Source organism: Macaca thibetana, chromosome 3 (genome assembly GCF_024542745.1).
Source record: "Macaca thibetana thibetana isolate TM-01 chromosome 3, ASM2454274v1, whole genome shotgun sequence".
Taxonomy (NCBI): domain Eukaryota; kingdom Metazoa; phylum Chordata; class Mammalia; order Primates; family Cercopithecidae; genus Macaca; species Macaca thibetana.
This window is the reverse complement of record NC_065580.1, coordinates 129230831-129252767: the sequence shown is the minus strand read 5'-3', so window position 1 is coordinate 129252767 and position 21937 is coordinate 129230831. Positions and strand designations below refer to the sequence as shown.

The window sequence follows — 21937 nt, the reverse complement described above, 5'->3', positions numbered from 1 at the left end:
GTGAAACCACACAGGCAGAATTTACTATCGATTTGTCAGAAATCCACTCTCAAGGTTAAAAGAAGAGATGGCTTTTGCTAAGGCACTCTGCTGTGAAGTGAACAAATGAGAGTCCAGGGAAGCTTTAGGCTCCTTGATGCTGTTGACCATCAAAGACTTAAAGCTGGATCTGCAAGAGCAACTGTGAGGCAAGAGCAAAACCAGAAGAGGCCACCATGAGGCAGAAGATGGGCCTTGAGTGGTCACTGTGAGGCAGAAGATGGGCCAGACGAGGCCATTGTGAGGCAGGAGCTGGTGTAAGAGAGACTACCATGAGACAAGACCCGGGTCTTGGGAGGTAGATTTGAGGCAGGAGATGGGCCTGGTGAGGCCACCGTGAGAAAGGAGCTGGGCCTAGAGACGCCAGTGCAAGGCAGAAGCTGGGCCAGCTGAGGCTGCCGGAAGTCAGATAGGAACATGGCCGGGGAAGGCCACCATGAGGCAAGAGCTAGGCCTGGAAAGCCCACTGTGAGGCAGGAGTAAAGCCTGGAGAGGCCATTGTCAGGCAGGAGCTGGGCCTGTTCAGGCAGCCACGAGGTTGACAATAGGTCTGGAGAGCTTGATTTGAGAAAGTTTTGGGCCTATAAAGGCCACCAGGAGCTGGGCAGTAGCTGAGTCCAAAGACGTTGTTGTGAGGCAGGAGTTGGGCCTATAGACAGAGCCGTGAGGAAGAGCTGGGCCTGGAGAGGATGGCAGGAGGCAGCAACTGGGCCTAAAGAGGAAGTTCTGGGCCTGGAGAGGCTGCCAAAAGGGAAAAACTGGGCCTGGAAAGGCCATTGTAAGGAATGAGCTGGGCCCAAAGAGGCCATTGAAAGGCAGAAGCTGGGCTTGTCAAAGTTGCCAAAAGGCAGGAGTTTTGGACTAGTGAGGCTACAGTGAGGCAAGAGCTGGGCGTGGAGAGTCCACTGTGAGGCAGAGGTTGGGCCTGTACAGGCCTTCAGAAGGCAGGAGCTGGGCCTGGAGAGGCCGACTTCAGGTCAAGTTCTGGGCCTGAAGAGGCCACCAAAAGTCAAAAGCAGGGCCTGGGAAGGCCACCGAGAGGCATGAGCTGGGCCTGGACAGGCTGACAGGAGAAAGTTTTGCACCTGGAGCGGCCACCAAAAGGCAGGAGCTGGGCCTGGAAAAACCAACTGGAGGATGATTTGAGTCTTCAGAGGCCGCCAGGAGGCAGGAGCTGGGCCAGAAGAGGCCAACTTGAAGACGATTTGGACCTGCAGAGGTTGCTGGGAGGAAGAGCTAGGCCTGGAGAGGCTGACTGGGGGAAGTTCTGGGCCTGGAGTGGATGCCAAAAAGCAAAAGCTAGGCCTGGAAAGGCCACTGTGAGGCATGAGCGTGGCCTACAAAGGCCATTGGGAGGCAGCAGTTAGGCCTGTAGAGGCTGCGAAAAGGCAGGAATCTGGCTGCAGGAGGCCACGGTGAGGCAAGAGGTGGGCCTGGAAGGTGCACTGTGAGGCAGAGGCCAACAACAGGCAAAAGCTGGGCCTGGAGAGATGACGAGAGGAATGAGCTGGGCCTAAACAGGCCAGTATGAGAAAGGACCTTGGCTTAGAGAGGCCAGTATGAGGCAGGAGCTGGGCCTGGATAGGTTGCCAGAGGCATCGACTGGGCATAAACAAGCCTCTGTGAGGGAGGAGCTAGGCCTGTTGAGGCTGCTGGGAGGCAGGTGGAAACTTGGCCCACGGAAGCCACTATGAGGCAAGAGTTGGGCCTGGAGAGGGTGCTAGGAGGCAAGAGCGGGGCCTGCAGAGGCTGTTCTCAAGCCAGAGTTGGGTCTGTACAGGCCACTGCGAGGCAGAAGGTGGGCCTAAAGAGCTTGACTTGAGGAAGTTTTGGGCCTACAAAGGCTGGCAGGAGCTGGGCAGGAGCTGAGCCATAAAAGGTTGTTGTGAAGCAGGAGTTGGGCTTGTAGATACAGCCAGGAGGAAGAGCTAGGCCTGGAGAGGACGCCAGGAGGCAGCAACTGGGCCTGGAGAGGCCGACTTGAGGAAGTTTTGGACCTGTAGATGATGTCCCGGGACAGGAGCTGGGCCTGGAGAGGCCACTGTGAGGCATGAGCTGGGCGTAGAGAGGCCAGTGTGTGGCAGGACCTGGGCCTGTCCAGGCTGCCAGGAAATAGGTGGAAACCTGGCCAGGGAAGGTTGCCATGAGACAAAAGTTGGGCCTGGAAAAACCCTCGTGAGGTATTAGCTTGGCCTGAAGAGCCACTGGGTGGCTGGAGCTGGGTGTGTAGAGGCTGCTGAAAGGCAGTGGCTTGGCTTGGGGGGGCCACGGTGAGGCAGATGCTGGGCCTGGAGAATCTGCTGTGAGGCAGATATTGGGCCTGTAGAGGCTGACAGGAGGCAGGAGCTGGGCCTGGAGAGGCTGCCAGGACACAGAAGTTGGGCCTGAAGAGGCTGCCAAGAGGCATGAGCTGGGCCTAAAGGGGCCAGTGTGAGACAAGAGATCAGCCTGGAGAGGCCACTGTGAGGCATGAACTGGGCCTAATGATGCCAGTGTGAGGCAGGAGCTGGGCCTGTTGAGGCTGCTGGGAGGCAGGCAGGAACTTGGCCGGGGACGACCTCCGTGAAGCAAGAGCTGGGCCTGGAGAGGCCATTGTCATGCAGGAGCTGGGCCTATCCAGGCCACCAGGAGGCAGAAGTTTGTGCGGGTGAGCTTGATGTGAGGAAGTTTTGGGCCTACAGAGACCTCTAGGAGCCGGGCAGGAGCTGAGCCGAAAGAAGTTGTGAGGCAGGAGGTGGGCCTGGAGATCCAGCCGGGAGGAAGAGCTGGGCCTGGAGAGGCTCACTTGTGGAAGTTCTGGGCCTAGAGAGGCTGCCAAAAGGCAAAAGCTGGGCCAGAATGGCCACCGTGAGGCATGAGCTTGGCCTAGAGAGGCCACTGGGAGGCAGGAGCTAGGCCTGTAGAAGCTGCCGAAAGGCAGGAGCTTGGCCTGGGGGGCTGTGGTGAGGCAGATGCTGGGCCTGGAGAGTCTGCTGTGAGGCAGAGGTTGGACCTGTAGAGGCCGATGGGAGGCAGGAGTTTGGGCTGGAATGGCAGACTTGAGAAAATTCTTGGTCTGGAGAAGCCACCGGGATGCAGGTGCTGGGCCTGGCGAGGCCACCGAGAAGCAAGAGCTGTGCCTAAAGAGGCCAGTGTTAGGCAGGAGCTATGCCTGAAGAGGGGACTTGAGGAAGTTTTGGGCCTGGACAGCCTGTTGGGCGCAGGAGCTGGGCCTAAGGATGCTGCCATGAGGCATGAGCTGGGCATAATGAGGTTAGTGTGAGGCAGGACCTGGGCCTGTAGAGGCTGCCAGGAGGCAGGTAGAAACTTGTTCGGGGAAGACCTCTGTGAGGCAAAAGCTGGGCCTGGAAAGTCCGCTGGGAGGCAAGAGCTGGGCCTGGAGAGGCCATTGTCACACAGGAGCTGGGCCTGTCCAGGCCATTGGGAGGCAGAATTGGGTCTGGAGAACTTGACTTGAGGCAGTTTTGGGCCTACAAAGGCCACCAGGAGCTGGGCAGGAGCTGAGCCAAAAGAGGTTGTTGTGAGGCAGGAGTTGGGCCTCCAGACACAGCCAGGAGAAAGAGTTTGGCCTGTAGAGGCCACCTAGAGACAGCAGCTGGGCCTGGAGAGGCTGACGGAAGGCAGGAGCTGGGCCTTGAGGGGCCGACTTGTGAACATTTTGGGCCTGTATAGGCCGCCCAGAGGCAGGAGCTGGGGGGACTAAAGAGGCTGTTGTACGGCAGGAGCTAGGCCCGTACAGGCCGCCAGGAGACAGAAGGTGGGTCTCAAAAGGCCACTGTAAAACAGGAGCTGAGTTTTGGAAGGTGGCTGTGAAGCAAAAGCTGGCCCTTGGGAGGCTGATGAGAGGCAGTAGCTGGGCCTGGTGAGGTCGACTTGAGAAAGTTCTGGGCCTGGAGAGAAGGCTGGGAGGCAGGAGCTGGGCCTCAAGAGGCCGTTGTAATGATGGAGCTGGGCCTGTGGAGGCTGTCATGAGGTAGGGTATGGGCCTAAATAGGCCATTGTGAGCCATGAGCTTGACCCGTAGAGGCCGACTGGAGAAAGTTCTGGACCTGGAGAGGCTGCCAGGAGGCAGGAGCTGAGCCAAAAGATTCAAGCACATTACATTTATTAGGCACTTTTTTCCATTATTACATTGTAATATATAATGAAATAATTATAGAACTCACCATAATATAGAATCAGTGGGCATGTTAAGCTTGTTTTCCTGCAACAAGACGGTCCCATCTGAGCTTGACGGGAGAAAGTGACAGATCATCAGGTATTAGATTCTCACAGGGACAGTGCAACCCAGATCTCTCGCATGCATGGTTCACATAGGATGCATGCTCCTATGAGAATCTAATGCTGCTGCTGATCTGAGAGAAGGCGGAGCTCAGGTGGGAATATGAGCAATGGGGAGTGGCTGTAAATACAGATGCAGCTTCCCTTACTCGACACCACTCACCTCCTGCTGTGTGGCTCCTTATAGCTCCATGGCTCAGGGGTTGGGGACCCCTGCTGATGTACATCTAAAAGGACCGTTCCCACAACAGTCTTCATAGCGGTCAAGTGCAGTAACCACTTAGCTCCCAAGGCATGTGCCTCAGCTGGCATTTCATCACAATCAACAGTAAGTGGTAGCTTGAGTCACTGTGAGGTCACTTTCTGGAAATCACCAGCATCCCATTTTCCACTGGCAAGGAGCTCAGTATAGTCCCTTGGATAACCAAACTCATGTCCAAATCCCATCTATGTGAGTCTATCTCCAGGGACCCTTCTTAGCATATCAGTGTCTAATCAGGAGATGTAAACCACTCAAAAATTTAAAGTGTGTAAAATTTAATACAGATAATTATTCATTATAACAGGGGAACAACATAATGAGAGACTGGCTAGCACAAAGTAAAGAGAACTCTAGAGAATGTAGGACTAGCCCTGGTCAGGCATGGTGGCTCATGCCTGAAATTCCAGCAATTTAAGAAGCCAACACAGGAGGACTGCTTGAGGCCAGAAGCTAGAGGCTGGCCTGGACAACACAGTGAGACCCTGTCTCTATTCAAAAAAAGAATAAAATTAGCTGGGAGTGGTGGTGCACACTTGTAGTCCCAGCTCCTCAGGAAGCTGAAGCAAAAGGATAGTTTGATCCTGGGAGGTCAAGGCTGCAGTAAGTCATGATTATGACACTAGAGTCAAGCCTGGGGGACAGAGCAAGACCCTGCCTCAAACAAAACCACCACCACAACAACCATTTACAGACAGAAAAGAAATAGAGCTAATAAGCTAAGGAAAGATGTTGAAATGTGACAAAGTAATATGAGGTCTTTTATCTATTTAAAATAATCAAACAAAAAATAACTTATTAAATTATAATACCCTGTGCTGGCAAAGGTGCAGTGAAATGGACTCCTTCTTATACTATGAGGGTGTTTAAATTGTACCTAAGCCTTCCAGGGTAAAGCTTGGCAATTTTTTAAAATAATAGAGACAGGGTCTTACTTTACTGCCTCCTCCAACTCTTGGCCTCAAGCAATCCTCCTGCCTTAGCCTCCCAAAATGCTGGGATTATAGCCAGGAGGCACCCAAAATCTTGTCAATTTATATCAAGGGCAATGAGAATGTCCATTCACCATGACTCACAGTAATCTCACTTCTGGAAATACCTTGGGAGACAATTCAATCTAAACAAAAGGTCATCTGCATAAACACGGTGAAATTCTGGGAGTAATCGAAGACAGAGTGGTTAAGTGAAATAAGAAACAGTTATAAGAAATTATATTATGGTATTTATAGGCACCTAGTAAAAGGTCAGTTCATGTTAGCTGCTACTTTTTTGTTGTTTTGAGACAGGGTCTCACTCTGTCACCCAGGCAGGAGTGCAGAGGCCTGATCATGACTCACTACAGTCTCAACCTCCCTGGGCTCAAGTGATCCTCCCACAGCTGCTTCCCAAGTAGCTGAGACTACAGGAACATGCCACCACACTAGGCTAATTCATGTATTTTTCTGTAGGGATGGTGATTCCTTTGGTTTCCAAATCCTGTCTGAAACTCTTGGCCTCAAGCCACCCTCCTACCTCAGCCTCCCAAAGTGTTGTGATTACCGGTGTGAGCCACCACACCTGTCCAGCTGCTACTTTTATTATTATTATTATTATTCCACTCAATTAAAAATAATTTTCATTAAAATTATCATTTTCAAGGTTATGGAACAATATGTGCCCTACAGCATAATTGTAAAAATATATACAGTCATCCCTCAGTATACAGAGAGGATTAGTTCCAGCTCCCCATCTCTGCATATACCAAAATCCATGCATACTCACGTTTCACTTTCAGCCCTCTGGAACCCACATATAGGAAAAGTCCAAGTATTAGTTGGGCATAGTAGCAAGCATCTATAGTCTCAGCCACTTGGGAGGCTGAGGTGCGAGGATCGCTTGAGCCTGCGAGGTTGAGGTTACGGTCAGCTGTGATGGCACCACTACACTCCAGCCTGGACAATGGAGCAAGACCCTGTCTCAGAAACAAAACAAAACAAAACAAAAAACAAAAAATGGGTTAGAAATTGTAGTGAGGTCTATTGGGCAAAATTCCATATAAGCAAAGTATAAATTAATGAAGCAAATGGTGATAAATTAGTATGATTGACTTTCTGGAGTTTCTGACAATAAAGGTAAGAAAAATGCAAAACACAGAGACAGAGGGTAAAAAAAGAAATTAGGGAAGCATTCTACATGTTTAATAAAATGACACTGGCCATGTTCATGCAGCAGCAGTATGTCATGATATGACATACCTTGGAGAGAAGTTAACAGACGAGGAAGTTGATAAAAATGATCAGAGAGAGGCCGGGCGCGGTGGCTCAAGCCTGTAATCCCAGCACTTTGGGAGGCCGAGACGGGTGGATCACGAGGTCAGGAGATCGAGACCATCCTGGCTAACACGGTGAAACTCCGTCTCTATTAAAAAATACAAAAAACTAGCCGGGCGAGGTGGCGGGCGCCTGTAGTCCCAGCTACTCGGGAGGCTGAGGCAGGAGAATGGCGTGAACCTGGGAGGCGGAGCTTGCGGTGAGCTGAGATCCGGCCACTGCACTCCAGCCTGGGCGACAGAGCGAGACTCCACCTCAAAAAAAAAAAAAAAAAAAAGATCAGAGAAGCAAATTACTGATAGTGATAGTTAAGTAAACCATGAAGAATTTCCACAACTGATGTCAGCAAAGTGGAAATATTGTACAGTGTGTGTTGAAGTTCCTGTACAACATTGTTTATTTGCCTTTTGTTTGTAAGAAATGAAGAAATGTATCTACTAAAAGTTCTTCTTGCTGTCAAAAGAATATGTGTGAATAAGTCATTTGAACTTATTCTTCTGTTTTTCTACTTTGATCTTTCTGCCATCATCCCACAGCCTTACTACAGAAATTTCTTATTTTTTTAGAAATTTGAACAAGTGCTTGTTGTGGTGGCTCATACCTCTAGGATGGGAGGCAGGGGTGGAAGGGTCACTCGAGGCCAGGAGTTTGACACCAGCCTGGCCAACAAAGTGAGACCCCATGTCTACAAAACAATTTAAAAATTAGCCAGGTATCATCATGTATACCTACAGTCCCAGCTACTCAGGAGGCTGAGGCAGGAGGAGCCTTAGCCCAGGAGTTCAAGGCTGCAGTGAGCTGTGATTGCACCACTGTACTCCAGCCTGGGTGACAGACTGAGACCCCATCTCCCAAAACAAAAAAGAAAGAAAGAAAATAGATCAAGTAGCAAGTTGTATGTGGCTTACTCTGAATATTTCTTTTTTTTTTTTTTTTTTTTTTGAGACGGAGTCTTGCTCTGTCGCCCAGGCTGGAGTGCAGTGGCCAGATCTCAGCTCACTGCAAGCTCTGCCTCCTGGGTTTACGCCATTCTCCTGCCTCAGCCTCCGGAGTAGCTGGGACTACAGGCGCCCGCCACCTCGCCTGGCTAGTTTTTTTGTATTTTTTTAGTAGAGACGGAGTTTCACCATGTTAGCCAGGATGGTCTTGATCTCCTGACCTCGTGATCCGCCCGTCTCGGCCTCCCAAAGTGCTGGGATTACAGGCTTGAGCCACCGCGCCCGGCCTACTCTGAATATTTCTAACTAGAAGTTCTTAATCTTTCTGGGTCTAGCATCCCTCTACATTTTTTAACTTTGTTGAAGATCTCTAAGACTTTTTCTTTATATAAATAATTATATTAAAATTAGAAAATAAGACAAAATTTTAAAAATATTATTCATTACATATTAATAATAGAACCATTACCTGTTGATAGAAGTAATACAAGACAAAATTTTTAAAATATTTGGCGGGGCGCAGTGGCTCACTCCTGTAACCCTAGCACTTTAGGAGGCTGAGGTGGGTGGATCACAAAGTCAAGAGATCAAGATCATCCTGGCCAACATGGTGAAACCCCACCTCTACTAAAAATACAAAAATGAGCTGGGCATGGTGGCACACACCTGTAATCCCAGCTACTCGGGAGGCTGAGGCAAGAGAATCGCTTCAACTCAGGAGGCGGAGGTTGTGGTGAGCTGAGATCGCACCACTGCACTCCAGCCTTCTGACAGAGCGAGACTCCGTCTCAAAAAAAAATAATAAATTTATTATTTATTACATATTAATAATAAAACCATTACATGTTGATATAATTTTTTTTGTTTGTTTTTTGAGACGGAGTCTCATTCTTTCGTCCAGGCTGGAGTGAAGTAGCGTGATCTCAGCTCACCGTAACCTCCATTCCCCAGGTTCAAGCAATTCTCCTGCCTCAGCCTCCCGAGTAGCTGGGATTACAGGTGCCCACCACGCCTGGCTAAGTTTTGTATTTTTTTTAGTAGAGACAGGGTTTCATCATGTTGGCCAGGCTGGTCTCGAACTCCTGACCTCAGGTGATCCACTCACCTGGCTCTCCCAAAGTGCTGGGATTACAGGCATGAGCCACCATGTCCAACCCGATTAATATATTTTTTAAAACACTGATTAGTCTGGCAACGACACTGGGCAGGGGTCTCCTCATTCCCAGTGACACAAGCCCCACTGTACGGCTCCAGGGTTGCAAGGGCTGGAGAGCCAAAAGGCTCTGACTTGAGATTTTATTATTTTATCTGTATTTCTATTTGTGTTGTGAGACAGCTCCTGCTCTGTAACCCAGACTGGAATGCAGTTGTGCACTTATAGCTCACTGCAGCCTCGACCTCCTGGGCTCAAGCCATCTTCCTGCCTCAGCTCCCCAGTAGCTGGTACTACAGTTGAGTGCCACCATACCTGGCTATTTTTAAAATTTTTTGTAGAGTGAAGGGTCTTGCTATGTTGCCCAAGCTGGTCTCAAACTCCTGACACCTCAAGAGATCTGCCCACCTCAGCCTCCTGAGTAGCTGGGACTATAAGTACACATCACCATACCTAGCTACATTTATTTTATTTTATTAAATATTGAAAAATATTTTTGGCCAGGCGCGGTGGCTCACGCCTGTAATCCTAGCACCTTGGGAGGCCGAGGTGGGCAGATCACCTGAGGTCAGCAGTTCAAGACCAGCCTGACCAACATGTGAGAAACCCCATCTCTACTAAAAATACCAAATTAGCCGGGCATGGTGGTGCATGCCTGTAATCCCAGCTACCCAGGAAGGCTGAGGCAGCAGGAGAATCGCTTGAACCCAGGAGAATCGCTTGAACCCAGGAGGCAGAGGTTGCGGTGAGCTGAGACGGTGCCACCGCACTACCGCACTCCAGCCTGGGCAACAAGAGTGAAACTCCGTCTCAAAAAAAAAAAAAAAAAAAGAAAAATATTTTTGTAGAGAGGAGGTCTTGCTATGTTGCCCAGGCTGGTCTTGAATTCCTTTTAAGATACTCCCATCTCTGCTTCCCAAACAACTGTGACTACAGGCATGAGCCACCGCAATGAGCCTGAAGAGATTTCTTTAATCTATCATCCAATACTTGATAGGATTGAGAAAGGCAGTAGTGTTTTTAAAAATTACTTAATTCAGTAAGAATCTATCTCAACCTTGACCTCTGCCTTCTCTCACACTCCACATCCAGTCTGTCAGGAAATCCTGTTGTGTCTTCAATATGTATTAAAGATCTCCACCCAGCAACCCCCTGGCCTCCTCCCCTGCTTCTCTCCTCTGACCATCTCGTACCACCACTATGACCCTGGTCAGGACCACTATCATCTCCCGCCTGGATGTTGCCGCAGCTTGGCCCCCATGCTTCTACCCAAATCTTCCCACAGTCTTTCTCAACTCAGCAGCCAGAGAATGCTTTTAAATCGGGAGAGAGATCATGTCGCCTCTCTGCTCAGAACCCTCCCACAGTTCCCATCTCAGTCAGAGTAAAAGCCAAAGCCCCAGCAATAACCTCCCAGGGCTTACACGATCTGTGCTGATCCCAGCCCAGCAACTCCCTGGCCTCCTGCCCTAATTCTCTCCCTCTCTCCTTCTGCTCCACTGACCTCCTTCCAGAGCCTCAGACACACCTCAGACACTTTATTCCGTTGTTTCTGCCTACAATCCTCTTCCCTCAGCACCTCGGCCAGCTCCTTCCCCTCCTTCAAATCTTGGCTTAATTTTCACTTAGGAGGCCACCCCTGACCATTTTATTTAACATTGCCATCTGTCCTCATGCCCACCATGCTAATTTCTTCCTTCCTTCTTTCTTTCCTTCCCTTCCCTCCCCTCACCTCCCTCCCTCCCCCCACCTCTCTTCCTTTTTTTTTTTTTTTGTGTCAAGATCTCACTCTGTCACCAAGGCTGGAGTGCAGTAGCACAGTCACAGCTCACTGCCACCTCAAATTCCCAGGCTCAAGCGATCCTCCCACCTCAGCCTCCCTAGTAGCTGGGACTACAGACAGTGCATGCCATCATGCCTAATTAATTTTTTTAGAATTTTATTTTATTTTGAGACGAAGTTTCACTCTTCTTGCCCAGGCTGAAGTGCAATGGTGCAATCCTGGCTCACTGCAACCTCCACCTCCCAGATTCAAGTAATCCTCCTGCTTCAACCTCCCAAGTAGCTGGGATTACAGGCACGTGCCACCACGCCCGGCTAAGTTTTGTATTTTTAGTAGAGATGGCGTTTCACAATGTTGGCCAGGCTGGTTTCAAACGCCTGACCTCAGGTGATCCAGCCTTCCAAAGTGCTGGGATTATAGGCATAAGCCACCATGCCTGGCCATTTTTTTTATTTTTTGTAGACACAAGGTCTCACTATGTTGCACAGGCTGGTCTTGAATTCCTGGTCTCAAGTGATCTTCCTGCCTAAAATTCCTAAAGTGCTGCGATTGCCAGCATGAGCCACCATGCCTGGTTTCATGTTCATTTCTTCTTGCTGTTGCAACATAGTTTGCAGTTTCCTAAATTAAGTGGCTTAAAACACTACAAATCTACCATCTTACAATTCTGGGGGCCAGAAGCCCAAACTAGGTTTATTAAGGCTAAAGTCAAGGTGTCAGCAGGGCTACATTCCTTTTGAAGGCTCTAAAGTGTACCCTTGGCTTTTCCAGCTTCTAGAAGCCATCCCCATTCCTTGGATCATGGCCCCTGACTCCATCTTCAAAGTCATAAGTGAAGCATCTTCAAATCTCCCTCTCTGACCTCTGCTTCCATCAACCACATCTCCTGCTCCAGTTCTGACTCTCCTACCCTCATTTTTTTTTTTTTTTTTTTTTTTTTTTTGAGACGGAGTCTTGCTCTGTAGCCCGGGCTGGAGTGCAGTGGCCGGATCTCAGCTCACTGCAAGCTCCGCCTCCCGGGTTTGCGCCATTCTCCTGCCTCAGCCTCCAGAGTAGCTGGGACTACAGGCGCCCGCCACCTCGCCCGGCTAGTTTTTTGTATTTTTAGTAGAGACGGGGTTTCACCGTGTTAGCCAGGATGGTCTCGATCTCCTGACCTCGTGATCCGCCCGTCTCGGCCTCCCAAAGTGCTGGGATTACAGGCTTGAGCCACCGCGCCCGGCCCTTTTTTTTTTTTTTTTTTTTTTGAGACAGAGTCTCGCTCTGTCTCCCAGGCTGGAGTGCAGTGGCCGGATCTCAGCTCACTGCAAGCTCTGCCTCCCGGATTTATGCCATTCTCCTGCCTCAGCCTACCGAGTAGCTGGGAAGGCGCCCACCACCTCGCCCGGCTAGTTTTTTGTATTTTTCAGTAGAGATGGGGTTTCACCGTGTTAGCCAGGATGGTCTTGATCTCCTGACCTCGTGATCCGCCCGTCTTGGCCTCCCAAAGTGCTGGGATTACAGGCTTGAGCCACTGCGCCCGGCCCCTCTTTCTTTTATAAAGACCCTTGTGATTGCTGGGCATGGTGGCTCTCACCCATAATACTAACACTCTGGGAGGTCAAGGCAGGAGGAACACCTGAGGCCCAAAGTTTGAAACTAGCCTGAACAACATAGTGGGACCCCACCTCTAGAAAAAAATGAAAACAAATGTTAGCTGGATGTGGTGTGTGCCTGTAGTCCCAGCTACTTAAGAAGCTGAGGTGAGACGATCACTTTAGCCCAGGAGTTTCAGATCAGCCTGGGCGACATAACTAAATTTCATCTCTACAAAAATGAGCTGGGCATGGGTGACATGCATGTGTAGTCCCAGCTACTTGGGAAGCTGAAGTGGGAGGATCCCTTGAGCTCAGGAGGTCAAAGCTATAGTGAGCTATGATCACATCACTGCACTCCAGCCTGGATGACACGGGGAGATTCTGTCTCAAAAAAAGAAAAGAAAAGAAAAATATATTTGGTCTCTGTCCCTGGTTCCTGGTACAGAGCTTCTAAAGCTTTTATAAAGACCTCAGTGATAGAGGTGATAGGAGCATCTTTTGTTTTAATATTTGGTCTTGGTCCCAGGTTTCTAACACAAGAGCCTCTAAGAACTCTGGGATCTCCAGCATGATAAGAATGCATTTGGGGATGTTGTTGAGATGAATGGGTGGCTGCAAGCTCCTAGATCTCTTCAGGAGGAGGGCTGACTGCCAGAGGAAGCAACCAGATGATTAGAGGCTTGGAACTTTCAGCCTCACCCGCTTAACTCCAGGAGGCAAGTGGGGCTGGAGATCGACTTAATCACCAATGGCCAAGGATTTTATCAATCATGCTTGCATAATAAAGCCTCCATAAACACCCTGAACAACAGGACTGCAGAGCTTCCGGGTTACTGAACACAGGAGATGCTGGGAGTGTAGCATGTTCAACAGAGTGCATGGGAGCTCTGTGCCCCTCCCCACTTACCTTGCCCTGGACATCTTTCTTTTCTTTTTTTTGAGAGGGTCTGGCTCTTTTGTCCAGGCTAGAGTGCAGTGGCACAATCTCAGCTCACTACAACCTAAGCCTCCCCAGTCCCCAGCTCAAGGCATCCTCTCACCTCAGCTTCCCTGTAGCTGGAACTATAGGTGCACAACACCACACCTGGCTATTTTTTTTTTTTTTTTTTTTTGTAGAGACAGGTTTTCATCATATTGCCCAGGGTGGTCTCAAACTCCTGAGGTTAAGTGATCTTCCCACCTCAGCCTCCCAAAGTGCTGGGATTACAGGCATAAGCCACCACATCCAGCATGTACATCTCTTTCACTGGCTGTTTCTGAGATGTATCCTTTACAATGAACCAGTAATAGGAAATGAACTGGCCCGATGTGGTGGCTCACATCTGTAATCCCAGCACTTTAAGAGGCTGAGGTGGGAGGATCGCTTGAGCCCAGGAATTTGTGGCCAGACTGGGCAACATAACAAGACCCCATTTCTACGAAAAATAAAAGAAATTAATTAGCCAGATGTAGTGGTGCAGACGTGTAGTCTCAGCTAATAGGGAGGCTGAGGTGGGAGGACCACTTGAGCCCAGGCAGTCGAGGCTGCAGTGAGCTATGACTGCACCACTGCACACCAGCCTGGGTGATAAAATGAGACCCTGTCTCTCAGAAAAAAATAAACTGTTTTTCTGAGTTCTGTAAACTGTTCTAGCAAATTATTAAACCCAAGAAGGCGGTCATGGGAACCCCTGATTTATAACAGATTGGTCAAAAGTACAGGTGACAACCTAGGACTTGCCACTGGCATCTGAAACGAGGGTGGTCTCGTGGGACTGAGCCCCTCATCTGTGGGGTCTGTGCCAACTCCAGGTAGTGTCAGAATAAAATTGTGGGATACCCAGTTAATATCCAGAGCATTGGAGAATTTGGTGTAGAAACTCCACACACACATTCAGTCAGAAGTGTGTGAGGAGAGACAAACACGGGCTTTTCTTTCACCTGTCTACCTGCTTAACTGCATAGGAGAGGCAACACGTGGTGCTCATGAACAAAGCAAGCATTAAAGTCAGACCAGACCCGACATTTGACTCAGTCTTAATATCCAGGCGAGCTTGGGCAAATCACTCATTATCCCTAAGTCTTCATCACTTCATTCATAAAATGGGGATAACTGTGAAATACTATGCTTGGTGTTAGTGTGATCATTATACCTATTCCAAACTATCTGACAAGGACAGTGATGCATGATAACATCAACAAATTAGAAATTGTAATGAGGGCTGGGCGCGGTGGCTCACGCCTGTAATCCCAGCACTTTGGGAGGCCGAGGCGGGCGGATCACAAGGTCAGGAGATCGAGACCACGGTGAAACCCCGTCTCTACTAAATATACAAAAATTAGCCGGGCGCGGTGGCGGGCACCTGTAGTCCCAGCTACTCAGGAGGCTGAGGCAGGAAAATGGCGTGAACCCGGGAGGCGGAGCTTGCAGTGCAGCTGAGATCGTGCCACTGCGCTCCAGCCTGGGCAACAGAGCAAGACTCTGTCCCAAAAAAAAAAAAAAAAAAGAAAGAAATTGTAATGAGTTCTCTCAGGCAAAATTCCATACAAGCAAATTACTGTCTCTCCAAAGCATTCCCATCATACTTAATTCACCATTCCCTGAACAAAATGTGCCATCTTCATTGTCCAGGTCTTTACAGTGTTGGTTTCCCTGCCTGGGCAGCTCCCTCCATCCCATCTCAGCCCATTCCCCATCCCTCCACCTCCCCCTTCCCTCTCCACTCTCATACAACTCTTCCTCATCTTTCAGGACCCGGCTTCAATGTCACCTTAATTGGAAGCTTCTGTCACCCTCCAGAAGAGCTTCCCATTGCACTTGATGCATGCACTGTTATTTGATCATTTCTGAGTCATAGTCCAAGTCTTTTTGTACCTGAATAACATGTTGCCCAGTCAGTCTCTCTTCCTGGATTCTGAAGTCTTTCATGGTAGATCCAGCTAGAAGTGACAAAAAGACATTCTTTTGAAAAAGAGGGATGACACAGACAGACATAAGTTCTTAAATGTTTTAAATGGTACGTGAAATTTTAACAAAATTCAAAGGCTTGTGGGGAACACTTAGGAGGAAAAGTTACTAGGAATGTTATAAAGGGTTAATTTATATTTGATTGTACTTTATTTTATTTTATTTTTTGAGACAGTCTCATTCTGTCACCTAGGCTGGAGTGCAGTGGTACAATCAGGGCTCACTGCAGTCTCAACCTCCTGGTCTCAAGTAATCTCACTTAATCTTTATTTGGTTTAAGAAACTCAGTCTTGGTTGAGCATGGTGGCTTATGCCTATAATCTCAGCATTTTGGGAGGCTGAGAGGGGTATATTACTTGAGTCAAGCAGTTTGAGATCAGCCTGGGCAACATATTAAGACCCTGTCTCTACCAAAAAAACAGAATGAATTTATGGAAGACAATTTTTCCACAGACTGGGGGTGGAGGGAATTATTTCAGGATGATTCAAGTGTATTACATATATTGTGCACGTTATTTCTATTATTATTACATTGTAATATATAATGAAATAATTATACAACTCACTATAACATAGAATCAGTGGCATCTCTGAGCTTGTTTTCCTGCATCAAGACTGTCCATGTGTGGTGACGGGAGACAGTGACAGATCATCAGCCATTAGATTCTCATAAAGAGTGTGCAACCTAGATCCCTCACATGCAAAGTTCACAACAGGGTTCGTGCTTCTATGAGAATCTAATGCTCCTACTGATCTGAGAGGACATGGAGCTCAGGTGGTCATGTGAGTGATGGGAGGGGCTATAAATACAGATGAAGTTTCCCCTCACTCACTTGCTGCTCACCTCTGGCTCTGTAGCCCTGTGGTTGGAGACCCCTGCTTGAGTGCATTCAAAGGGATCCATCCCATGCCATTCTTCAGAGTCATCTTTACTGCCATCATGGTCAAATGTAGCACCCCTAAGCTCACACGGCATATGTCTCAGGTGGCATTTCATCACAATCAACAGTAAGTGGTAGCTTGAGTCATTGTGAGGTCAGTTCCTGGAAATCACCAGCATCCCATGTCCCACTGGCAAGGAGCTCAGCACTGCTCCGTGGATAACCAAACCCATGCCCAAATCCCATCTGTGTGGGTCTATCTCCTGGTATCCTTCCTAGCATCAATTCTGTATTTGTAGGAGTCCAATCAGGAGACATAAACCACTCAAAAGTTTAAACTAGAATGGGCACGGTGGCTCAAACCTGTAATCCTAGCACTTTGGGAGGCCAAGGTGGGTGGATCGCTTTGAGCTTAGGAGTTTGAGACCAAACTGGGAAACAGGACGAAACTCTGTCTCTACAAAAAACACAAAAATTAGGCGGGTGTGGTGGTACATACCTGTAATCCCAGCTACTTGGGAGGCTGAGGCAGAAGAATTGCTTTAGCCTGGCAAGTGAAGGTTGAAGTGAGCAGAGATTGTGCCACTGCACTCCAGCCTGGGCGACAGAGTAAAATCCGGTATCAAAAAATAAAAGAAAAAATATGTATGTAAATTTAATATAAAAAGTATTAAATTTTGGCTGGGCGCAGTGGCTCACGCCTATAATCCCACGACTTTGGGAGGCCGAGGCAGGCAGATCACCTGAGGTCAGGAGTTAGAGACTTGACCAACATGGAGAAACCCCGTCTCTACGAAAAATACAAAATTAGCTGGGTGTGGTGGAGCATGCCTGTGATTCCAGCTACTTGGGAGGCTGAGGCAGGAGAATTGCTTGAACCTCGGAGGCGGAGGTTGCGGTGAGCCGAGATTGTGCCATCGCACTCCAGCCTGGGCAACAAGAGCAAAACTGCATCTCAAAAAAAAAAAAAAAAAAAAAAAAAGGTATTAATTTTAACAGAGGATCAGCATAATGAGGGATACTCTAGCACAAAGTAAACACAAAGTAAATATAGAACTAGCAGAGGCCAGGCATAGTGGCTCAAGCCTGTAATCCCAGCAATTTGGGAAGCCTAGGCAAGAGGATCGCTTGAGGCCAGGAGTTGGAGACCAGCCTGTGCAACATAGTGAGACCCTGTGTCTACCAAAAAAAGAAAAAAATTAGCCAGGTGTGGTCGTGGTGCACACCTGTAGTTCCAGCTACTTGGAGTCTGGGGTGGGAGGACCCCTTGAGCCTGGGAAGTCTAGGCTACAGTGAGCCAAGATCATGCCATTGCACTCCTGGGCAATAGTGAGACCCTGCCTTAGAAAGAAAAAAAAAAGAAAAGAAAGTGCTAATCCCCCTACGGGAATCTCCTCTTCTCCTGCCTTCTCTGGAACCTCACTTGTCAGTTCTTCTTCCTCCCACTTCCCCGTATCATTAACCTATCCCCCGCTTTTAGCTCCTTCCCACCATCATTTAAACTAATCAAACTTCTTATATTTTAAAAAACTTTCCCTAAACTCAGTGTTTCCCCTGCTTCAGGTCTCCAGTACACCCACTGAGCCATCTGCTTTCCCTGATGCCTTCTCTACACAGCAGCCTGGACCACATCTCTAATCCATGAATCTCATTATGTTACTCTTCCCCCATTTACATCACTCCTCCTTGCCTCAGGGATTAAGTCCAAACTCCTTAACAGCCCCTGCTCTGCCCTGCATTCCAAGGCAGACTCACTGCTCTTGCCCCTCTCCATTTTACCTGCTGTGGAGTCCAACTGAGCCTCATCTGCCCCCTGAATGCCCACTCTCACTCCTCTGGGAGGCTCTGAAGTGGGTGATGCCCTCTGCTTAGAATACGCTTCCCCTTAAACCTCTACTCTCTTCCTGGGTAGCTTCGGCTCCTCTGTCACTTCTCTGCTTTGGCATCATCTCCTCCTGGAAGCCTTCCTTGACTCCCCAGATTCTCAGGAGTATGGGAGGTGAGGTGCTCCTCCCATATATGAATGGAGATTAGGGAGTATGTGTTATTCATGTTTAATTCACCAGTGCTTAGCTCAGTACCTGGCACAAAATAGTCACTGTGGTGGCCAAGGTAACGACAGCCCTCCCACCCCCCAGCAATAGCTCATGTCCTATGTTACACTGCACAAATACATAGGAAGGGGAATTAAGAGTGCAGATGGAATTAATGTTGCTAATCAGCTGACCTTAAAACAAGATTATCTGGCAGTATCTGGGTGAGCCCATGTAATTACAAGTGTTCCTTAAATGTGGAAAAGGGAGGCAGAAGGTTAAGAACCAGAGATAGTGGGCACAATGGCTCATGCCTGTATTACCAATACTTTGGGAGGCCAAGACAGGAAAATCCCTTGAGTCCAGGAGTTCAAGGCCAGCCCTGACAACATAGTGAGGCCTCATCTCTACAAAAAACCCCAAAATTCCCCAAGTGTCATGGTGCTTACCTGTAGTCCCAGCTACTGGGAAGGATGAAGTGGGAGGGTCACTTGAGACTGGGAGTTTGAGGCTACAATGAGCCATGATAGGACAACTGAACTCCATCCTGAGTGACAGAGCAAGGTCCTGCTTCTAAAGAAAAAAAGGACATTGGAATTAGGGTCCCCTCCATCCTAAGGTGCCTACAAGGCATCTCTCTCTGCAAACGAGTAAACGTCATCCTCCAACTCCTCACAGAGTGGAGCAGCAGGAAAACTCCCTCACCTCATTTCTGTGTGGCTTGGGAGGCCTGACAGCCCAATAACCAGCTCCTTGCTGATGAAGCAATTGGGAAATGGCTCGAGTTGAGTTAAGGAGAATTTGGATCCTTCTTTTGGTTCTCAATAGGCAGGGTAGGGGCCAGGCATGGTGGCTCATACGTGTAATCCTTGCACTTTGGGAGGCCACGGTGAGAGGATCGCTTGAGGCCAGGAGCTCAAGACCAGCCTGGACAACACAGCAAGACCCGGGTGGCATGCACCTGTAGTCCCCACTACTTGGTAGAATGAGGTAGGAGGGTTGATCACTTGATCCCAGGAGTTTCAGGCTTCAGTGAGCCATAATGGCTTACCACTGCACTCCATAATGCACTGTTCCATAATGGGCACCACTGCACTCCAGCCTGGGTGACAGAGCCAGACGATGTCTCAAAAAGTGACAAAAAAAAAAAAAAAAAAAAAAAAAGAGAGAGAGAGAGACGATAGGCAGCCACTGCCACATCTGGCTAATTTTTAAATATTCTGTAGAGACGAGGTCTTGCTAGGTTGCCCAGGCTGGTCTAAAACTCCTGGCATCAGGCCAGGCGCAGTGGCTCATGCTTGCAATCCCAGCACTTTGGGAGGCCAAGGCAGGCAAATCACCTGAGGTCAGGAGTTCAAGATCAGCCTGGCCAGCACGGCGAAACCCCGTCTCTACTAAAAATACAAAAATTGGCCGGGCAGTAGTGGCATGTGCCTATAATCCTAGGTACTCAGGAGGCTGAGGCAGGAGAATCACTTGAACCCAGGAGGCAGAGGTTGCAGTGAGCCAAGATCGTGCCACTGCATGCACTCTACCCTGAGTGACAAAGCGAGACTCTGTCTCAAAACAAACAAATACAAACAAACAAACAAAAAACCTCCTGGCATCAAGAGATCTTCCTGTCTCAGCCTCCCAATGCCCTGGGTTTATATATTTTTTTCAGTATAATTGAAGACACTTGTTCTTATATGGCTTTAAGAGATAAAGAAAAAAAAAAACAGATAATAACAAATGTTGGTGAAGGCCGGGCATGGTAGCTCAGCCTGTAATTCCAGAACTTTGGGAGGCTGAGGTGGGCAGATCACTTGAGGCCAGGAGTAAGAGACCAGCCTGAGCAACATGGTAAAACTCCATCACTACAAAAACATATAAAAATTAGCCAAGCATGGTGGCATGCACCTGTAATTTTCAGCTACTCAGAAGGCTGAGATGAGAAAATCACTTGTGCCTGGGAGATCAAGGTTGCAGTGAACTGTGATGGCATCACTGTGCTGCAGCCGGAGAGACAGAACAAGCCCCTGTCTAGAAAAAAAACAAAAATGTCAGTGAAGATGTGGAGGAACTGGAACTCACATACATTACTGGTGGGAACATAAAATCATGTAACCACTTTGGGTATTTCTTTTCGTGTCATTTTAATTGGATTTTTAAAAAAAATCAAGATAAGGTCTCACTATCTTGCCCAGGCTGATCTTGAACTTGTGGGCTCAAGTAATCCTCCCAGCTGAGCCTCCTGAGTAGCTGGGACTACGGGTGTGAGCCATTGCACCCAACTGGTGTAGCCACTTTAGAAAACAAACTGTCAGTTCCTCAAAAGGCTAAATATACAGTCATCATATAATACCACAATTTCACTCCTAGGCATATATCCCAGAGAAATAAAAATATATGTCCACACAAAAACTTGTACAGCAATCTTCACAGCACCATTATTCATAATGGCTAATACACGGAAACAACCCAAATGTCCACCAACTGATGAACAGATAAACAAAATGCAGTGTGTCTCTACCACGGAGTATTATTCAGTCATAGAAGGAATGAAATATTGATACACACTATGACATAAAGGAACTTTGAAAACACTGCTAAGTCACATATTGTACAATTCTATTTGTCCAGATTAGGAAATTCTACAGCGACAAAAAATGAATCAATGGTTGCCTAAGGCTGGGGGCCAAGGCAGGTGGGGGGAGTAGGAGGTACTGGCTAAGGGGTACGGATTTCTCTATAGGGTAATGAAAGGTTCTAAAAGTGACTGTGGTGATCGATGCACAGCTCTGGGAATACTCTAAAACCTACTGAATTGCAGATTTCAATAAATAAATAAATGGAAGAGTATGTGAATCATATTTTAATAAAGCTATTATTTAAAAAATAAGTGGCTGGGCACAGGTGGTCACACCTGCCTGTAATCCCAGCACTTTGGGAGGCTGAGGCAGGAGTTTGAGTCTAGTCTGAGAAATCTAGCAAGATCCCATCTCTATGATAAAAAATAAAAAAATTAGCTGGGCATGGTGGCACACGTCTGTAGTCCCAGCTACTTGGGAGACTGAGGATTGCTTAAGCCCAGGAGTTTGAGGCTACAGTGAACCATGATCATGTCACTGTACTGCAGCCTGGGCGACAGAGCAAGACCCTGTCTCTAAAAAGGAAAGAAAAGAAATACAAGTTTTTTTGTTTTGTTTTGTTTTGTTTTTTGAGATGGAGTCTCGCTCTGTCGCCCAGGCTGGAGTGCAGTGGACAATTTCGACTCACTGCAAGCTCCACCTCCTGGGTTCATGCCATTCTCCTGCCTCAGCCTCCCAAGCAGCTGGGACTACAAGTGCCGGCCACCATGCTCGACTAATTTTTTGTATTTTTAGTAGAGACGGGGTTTCACCGTGTTAGCCAGGATGGTCTCGATCTCCTGACCTTGTGATCCACCCGCCTTGGCCTCCCAAAGTGCTGGGATTACAGGTGTGAGCCACCGCGCCCAGCAGAAATACAAGTTTTTATCACTTTGTGAGTATAGTCAAGTTTGAGGAGAAATAGACAAGAATAAAAGAGCACTGAATAATGAGAGTAAGTGGCTGGTTAGGCCCAGTTGCTAGCTAAGTTGCTTCTGAAAAATTCATTAGTAAAGTTACAGCTCTAGGGACAGTCATACAGTCAAAGAATGAATGCTAAATTCATTACAAATGCCGATGGTCTTTCTTTACATGCCTTCTAGTGAAAAACTCTTAAGTGCCTAAATA

The 21937-nt window shown here is 48.1% G+C and overlaps 1 long non-coding RNA gene and 1 pseudogene across 6 annotated transcripts in view; both read right to left on the bottom strand.

The window, feature by feature from the left end:
- Nucleotides 1-781: 781 nt before the first annotated feature.
- LOC126950920 (putative uncharacterized protein FLJ46235) lies at nt 782-2631 on the bottom strand (annotated as a pseudogene). The gene has a single exon (XR_007724300.1). The product of XR_007724300.1 is annotated as a putative uncharacterized protein FLJ46235 (transcript).
- Nucleotides 2632-3609: 978 nt separating this feature from the next.
- The window catches only part of LOC126950316 (uncharacterized), a 76885-nt gene continuing 58557 nt past the window's right edge, over nt 3610-21937 (bottom strand). For 3 of the 5 annotated variants that reach the window (XR_007724155.1, XR_007724157.1, XR_007724159.1), the window contains 5 exons: nt 18650-18773; nt 15194-15258; nt 6814-7142; nt 4206-6530; nt 3610-4114 (listed from right to left, as the gene is read on the bottom strand). This is a non-coding gene — a long non-coding RNA (uncharacterized LOC126950316). The remainder of the gene's footprint in view (nt 4115-4205; nt 6531-6813; nt 7143-15193; nt 15259-18649; nt 18774-21937) is intronic. The other 2 variants (XR_007724158.1, XR_007724156.1) reach the window with 2 other exon arrangements.